The sequence below is a fragment of the Felis catus genome, chromosome D1 (assembly GCF_018350175.1).
Source record: "Felis catus isolate Fca126 chromosome D1, F.catus_Fca126_mat1.0, whole genome shotgun sequence".
Classification (NCBI taxonomy): Eukaryota; Metazoa; Chordata; class Mammalia; order Carnivora; family Felidae; genus Felis; species Felis catus.
Genome location: NC_058377.1, coordinates 27,980,163 through 27,987,587, shown reverse-complemented (window position 1 = coordinate 27,987,587; position 7,425 = coordinate 27,980,163). Strand labels below are relative to the sequence as shown.

The following is a 7,425-nucleotide window of genomic DNA, read 5'->3' as shown; positions in this document are numbered from 1 at the left end:
TAGATGTATGGTCTTTGTGAGGCAGAGCTGGAGAGCTGGATTCTCCCCAAGTCCCAACTCTGCTTTTTTTTTTTTTTACAGGAGATTTGAGTTGCCTGAGCTGTAGACCCTCCATTAGTGAATTAGGGAGTAACAACAGCTTTGTAGGATTAAATGCAGCACATATATAAAGCCACCGGCACTCAGTAGCCACAGAGTGTATATATTGATTCTCCTACTAGAAGAACATTATTTTTCAATCAGGTGGACAAAATATAAGTATTTGGGGGAAACTTTTTTAGTAAACAAAAGATGATAATTACATTAAAATTATTAATTTTATGGGGCACCTGGGTGGCTTGGTCGGTTAAGCGTCCGACTTCGGCTCAGGTCATGATCTCACGGTCCGTGAGTTCAAGCCCCACGTCAGGCTCTGTGCTGACAGCTCAGAGCCTGGAGCCTGTTTCAGATTCTGTGTCTCCCTCTCTCTCCGCCCCTCCCCTGTTCATGCTCTGTCTTTCTCTGTCTCAAAAATAAATAAACGTTAAAAAAATTTTTAAAAAAATATTAATTTTATTTGCTCTAATTGTGATTTTTTCTTTCTTTTTTTCTTTTTAAATTAAGAGTAGATTCTTGACTTGATAGATGAATTAGACTTCAGTATATCTTCTTTGCATTTAGTCCAGAAAAACTTTCCAGAGGTGAAATATGCCAATAAAATATCAAAATGTATTGAAACTGGTTACTAACATACGGAAGAAGAAACGATTCCAGGCAGAATAGTGTTCTTGCACCCATCTCATTCAAAAGGGAGTTCTGTGCCCAGAAGAAGTGAAAATTCTGGGGCCCTCAGTGCACAACTTCCTGTCACTGTTAATAGAAATGAACACAAATAGACGTGGTTCTTGCCTTCTACAGCAATCCAGAGATATTATCATGCAGTCACAAAGACCTCTATGGGCAAAAGTGGCTTTAATGAGTGTTTGTATTTGATGTTATTAGAAATGAAATGTTTGTGGAAATGTCACTGCACAAGTAAGGCACCAACGTGGGGCAAGAGGTGTGATATTTATTACAAGGTGGAAGTACAGTTATACTCATGCACATACACACACACACACACACACACACACACAAACTCACAAATGTGCTCTCCCTCTTTCTTTTCCACTCATGTTTACTTCATTTACAATTGTAGCTCAATGTAAGTCACATATGAAAGTGAAAGTACTGAATATATAAGCAAAACTTCAGTACATTTCTATTGGTTGTTGCAGCACACTTTGCTCACCTCTATTTTTCTTCCTCATCTTACAGGTGGGAGAAGTGAGCAGCAACATGATCAGGATGATGTGGTGTAATCAAACCAGAAGGGAAACTTGTGGGATCTGACATCCAGTCCTCACGCTGTAATCATTGAGTGCAGATGATGTCCTCATGCTAGAAGAACACTGGTCATATTGCAAAAACGCAGAATGATTTCATTTCCTTTAAATGCAATACAAAATTTTATTATGCTTCTCTATCAAATAGAAGAGACTTTAAAACATGTATTCACAAATCAAACTCTCCACATGTATTTACTGGGCCCCAGCTTTGTTTGGACACCATGATAGGCTCTGTTTCTTACCCAGATACAGTGACAGTGCATCCTTGCCATTCATGGGGACATTTTCATTCATTTGATGTATGGGCTAGACAGTTTTCAAGTACTACAAATACAACTATTTGTAAATTTGGGGTTTTTCCTGAAGTTGCTCACAGTTAAAGTGATAGACTGACAAGCAGTTATAAATATAATTAATATTTAATCAATCAAGATAGATGACACTAAGTGACAAAAAAGACCAACTCTAGAATTTGTGGTTTAAGGCAGAAAGTTGTTTGTGGGTTTTTTTTTTTTTTGTTTTTTTTTTTGTTTTTATTTTTTGTTTGTTTGTTTGTTTGTTTAAGCTCATGCTAAGTCTCATATGGGGCAGAGACATGATTTAGGAGGCCAAAAGTAGAGTTTAGGCAAAAAAAATGAGAAGGACCTGAACTAAGGAATGCCATGAGACAGCAAGAAGAGGTTGAATTCTAGAAAAAAACTCATCTTAGGTGCAATGCTATAGGACAACTTCACCAGTTATTTCACCAGTCCTGTAAATATCAGGATAGTTTCAGCCAACACTGTGGTTACTAGAAAAGTAATCAAGAAAATAAAGAAGCATATTCTGAGTACCAAAGTGATATAGGTATAAGTAATAGTAGAAAGACACCAGTAATACTTATAGTTTAAATCTAAATAATTGTTCGTGTTATGGTTTTGTGTGGGAAAAAAAAAACTTAATATCTAAAATTCAAATTCCATCTGCTCTTAACATAGAGAAGCCAAGGGTTTTGATGGGTGCAGAGCAGTGGAACCAGAAACGAAAAAATAAAAAAATAAAAAAATAAACAAGCTAAGATTCTGTGCTCTTAAGGAAAAGTTATTAAGGAAAGGAAATATACCTAGATAAATTATACATATTTTTGGAAAAATGGATTTAATTTCATGTCCTAAAGTTATATGGGTAATCTGCAAAAACAAAACAAAACAAAACAAAAAAACTTGATAAGATAAAAAATCTGAGGGGCTTCTGGGTGGCTTAGTCAGTTGAGCTTCCAACTCTTGATTTCAGCTCAAGCCATATCTTAAGGTGATAGGATCAAGCCCCATGTCAGTCTCCATGCTGAGCATGGAGCCTGCTTAAGATTTTCTCTCCCTCTGTCTCTCTGTCTATGGCCCTCTCCCCCACTCACACTCTCTCTTTCTTTCTAAAATAAAACATTAAAAATTACAAAAGGTGAAAAAATCTGAGACAGAGCTAACTAAGAAACTACAAAGAATGATAAATAGAAAACAGAGAGATAGATAACTAGAAAAAGTACTAAGATTTCACTACCAATAATTATGAGTGTATTAACTTCTTCTGTTAAAACACAGAGATTTGCATATTGGGATAAAATTAGGTTTTAAGCTATTTAGCAATGATGCATATAAAGTAAAACATTACACAAGTTTTATTAATATGCCACGAAAATAATAACAAAATCAGATACAATGATATTAATATCAAAAGAAATAGAAATCTAGGTGGAAAGACTAACTAGAAGAAAGGGTGGTACTCATAGAATATAGTATATAGTATACTCCATATAGTATATATGTATATATATAATATATATTTTATATATTTTTAATATTTAATATCTAACACAAATGATATTTTATATATTATATATATATATAAATATAATATAATCCACCAAAAAGAAATAATATTCATGAGCTTCAGTGAAATGAATAAAATGGTTACAAAATTAAAACTTTGTATATGCAAGGACAAATGAACAATCCCACAATAAAGGTAAAAATATTAATACAACTCTCAAAAAAAACACACACATGAGAGCACAAGTGGGCAAAAAAAAGTACTTAGGAGATTTTAATAACAAAATCAACCACCTGAAAATAAATAAATAGTATGGATAGATAGACATAGATACATAGATAAATAGGCAAATGATAGATATATAAAGAGAGAATTTTGAATTATGAAAATAGAGGATGTTTATCTTTTCAAACACAGTGGAATTTTTACAAATCAGCTATATCTTCAAGTCAAAATATCTCAATACATATCTCAGATCAAAAACAATAAACTTAGGGGGTGGCTCAGTCAGTTAAGCATCTGACTCTTGGTTTCAGCTTGGGTAATGATCTCATGGTTTCATAGGTTCAAGCCCCTCACCAGGCTCTGCACTGACAGTGAGGAGTCTACTTGGGATTCTCTCTCTCCCTCACTCTGTTCCTCCCCTGCTCATATTGTCTCTGTATCTCTCAAAAATAAACTTAAAAAAAATACAATAAACTTAGAAATTAACAAAGAAATAAGAGAAACTACTTGAAAGGAGAAAAATCCTACTTTAAACAGGAATTCAAGTGAAAATTGCAAAATATTTGTGAAAGCATTAAGACATTATATATTAAATCATATGGAATGTGGCCAACAAAATCTATAGCCTTATATGCCATTAGATAACGAGAAACATTAGAAATAAATCCAGGACACATACATGTCTGTTAGGAGTAGTTCTAGAAATAACAAACAAAAAATTAAATTCAGTGTCTTAAAAAGAGAGTGCAAGTTGTTGTTGCTGCTGTTTTTCTTTACTTGAAAAGAAGTCCAGAGATGGGCATTTGCTGGTATCGGTTCAGCGGTTAAGCAATATCAAGGCCAATGTTTCTGCAATTCTATTAGCTTTTGCCTTATCTCTCCTGTTGTCTATTTCTTCTCCAGACATTTCATTCATATCCAAAACAGGGAGGAGGAGAAAAGTAGAGTGTATTAGCCTTTGTCCACCCCTTTGTATCAGGAAAGCAAATATTTTCCCAAAATCCTACTAGTTTTCATTGGCCAGAACCATAGCAATTGGCCAGTGTTGGCTACAATGGAAAATTTGAAAATAAATAGTAGAGTCAATGGAGGAAATGAGTAACAATAAGAAGAAGATACAAAAAGAAACAGTTAAAAAAGAAAAGCCGCTCAATAAAAATAAAATCTTGTTATTTGAAAAGAGTAATATCATAGCTAAAAATCGGGTTAGTGTTATCAAAGGAAATATATTATACAAGCATACATTAGAAATAAGAAAGAAGACATGAACTAAATTTTAAATTTTGGGAGAATGCTAGGTACATCTTTAAGCCAATATTCATAAATATCTAAATGAAATAAAAGATTTCTTAGGTATATGAAATTGTTAACATTGACTCAACAGGCAGAAATCTTAAACGGAAGAATAATCATCAAATAAATTTCAGAATGTATCTACAATATTTTAAAAGAATATGATGGAGTCTTATACATAAAATTGCATACAGTCAAAATTCCTTTTAAGAGCACTTAGGAGTCTAGCATAACCATTTGTTTCCCTCCAGAATTGGAAGAGTTTACTGTTTTTTTAGAGGTGGATCAAAAATGAAGCTGCTTGTTTAAATTTAGAGGCATGTTGCATGAAAACATATTATCTTTAGACATGCGAATCACATTCATCTTCATGAAAAATACACAGAAATGGGAGCCAATTGAAGGAAAAACATACTTAAAGCTCCCATCTCATTCTTACTGTGTCTAAAATACACAGGAATAGAATTTAAAACAAGATTTGTATGCCTACCAGAATTAATGCTAAAGATGGTATTTTAAATAATTGGGGAAGAAATTGGCTATTAAATAAATGGTGTTAGGAAAATGATAATTGTCTATCCAAAATGGAGAGGGAGAGAGAAAGAGAAAAGAGAGAGAGAGAGAGAGAGAGAGTGACCCTTCCTTTCTTGATTTTGTACAAAAAAATTAATTCAAGATGGGATGATAATTTAAGGTAAAAAACAAAATTCTTTAAGTCTTTGAAGAAAATATCAAAGAATGTATTTTTAATTTGTATATTGGAAGGCTTTCCTAAGATACAAAACCTAGAATTTATAAAAGAAAAGATTGACAGGCTTTTCTGTACAAAAATTATAAATGTCTGCATGACAAAAGACTCTACAAACAAAGTTAAAAGACAAGTAAAAAAAATATTGGTGTAGTGGGATAATATTTTGAGATAATAACTGATTTCTCTCTAATTTCATGTTATACCTGCCACCTAGCCCACCAACTGCCCCCTCCTTGTTTTGGCAGCAGCAAGGGTGTTCTATGTTCATTACCTCCAAGAACAGATGACATCATAATGCAGAGAACTAGAGTCAGTTCTCAGTTTTTGAATTTCTAAAGCCTAGGACATGACACAGAAAAACTATTTGGAAAAAATTTGTTTGTAACCATCTCATTCTCAAGGTCTGATTGTCTTGATTATCAATCAAGCTTCTGTTGGCTTTGGGAAGAAGAGGAGTGGAGAGAGAAATAAAGAGAAGGGCCAAACTGGTAGAGGCTTGGGAACGACATCCTGCCTCAAGCTTCTGTCACAAGATGAGCCTGGTGTGACAAGGGGTACTGTGTGGGGTGGGGTGAATGTGCCAGTGACAGGAAACTCAGAAACAGAATCTTATATCTCTTTTTCCCAAATGCAGCCCAGAGTCAAACAAGACCCTAGTTTTCCCATTTCTTAACAGCTATTTGGTGTGGGATAGCAGTGGAGTGAAAACACCTGCATGGTATGTTTGGGAGAACAGATTTGACATGTTCTCACAGATTTCTCTCATGTCCTTCATGCACAAAACAACCAGATTATCCCAGTGCACCAAATAATGGCACTAAAGTAGTAAGTAAAGTCACCTTGAGTGGGAACAAAGGATGATTCATCTTTAACTTAAAGATCAAGAGCGAGAACATATAAGGTATTTCCCAGCGGAGGCAGTGTGGATAAAAGGTGACTGAAGACCAGATGCACCCTGCCACCAACACCTTTGTACTCTCAAGCACCAGGAACTTGGCCCAACCCAAAGGAAGGAGTGATGATGGTTGGGTCTCAGATTCAGCTTCTGCCATCTAGTGGAAAGGGTTGTAATCAAAGTATGTGAGAGAAAAATGAGATTTTCACTTCTACCTTTTTGGGTGTCTGGAACCGATTACATTTGCAACATTTATTTGGTATCAGAATACTTAGGGAGGTCCTACAAATCATTACAATGAAGACAGGCATCCTGCCACAAGTTGGATTCTCTGTGAAGCTGACTCCAGATAGGGTATACAGTGAGGATACTTATGAGGCTGCAAGCGTGCCTCTCCCCCATAACATGGCAGTACATCTCTGTACACATCAAGACCCCAATATACAAACAGGCAAACAGGTGATATACAGAAAGGATGTATAGGATCTTCAAGTTTACTAATATGCACGGGTATTCAATTTTACACAATAATGAGACTCTCCACACCACCCCTGGCCACCGATTAACAATATTTTAAAAATATTGACCATATCAAAGGTTGTTGAGGGCATAAGAAAAGAGCATTTCACATGTTGTTGGGCAGTGTCAATCAACACTTTAGATGTTCATTTTCTTTTGGTCAACAATGGTATGTTTAAGTGCCCTGTTTTGGAGAAATATGGAGAGAGGCTCCACAAGTATGTTGTCTGCAATCCTAACTATAGTAATCAGAAGAGATATTTTAAAATACACTTTTGTTCTTCCATTCCACAGAATTCTATACAGTTGTTTAAAAGAATGAGATGAGGCTTATGTACTAAAATATCTCTGAATGAAGTCATTACATGAAAAAAATCAAAGCACAATGACTATAATATCCCATTTATTGATAAAAGGTAAGTATATATATGCATATATCTTGAGAGGGAAATGGAGGTGAATAAATGGGCAGACAGTGTTCACCTTTGGGTTGAGGTCAAGGAAAAATGAAGAGCAACTTTCATATTTCACTTTGTATATTTCTATCTTCATTTAGTCTTTTGAAAATA

General features: G+C 34.7%; 1 long non-coding RNA gene across 1 annotated transcript; it reads right to left on the bottom strand.

Moving 5' to 3' along the window:
* Nucleotides 1–555: 555 nt before the first annotated feature.
* Nucleotides 556–5,881, bottom strand: LOC109491898. Its single transcript, XR_002145482.3, has 4 exons — nt 5,646–5,881; nt 4,078–4,292; nt 1,271–1,467; nt 556–849 (listed from the first exon to the last, which is right to left on the bottom strand). It is a non-coding gene; the product is annotated as an uncharacterized LOC109491898 (long non-coding RNA).
* Between the last annotated feature and the right edge of the window lie 1,544 nt (nt 5,882–7,425).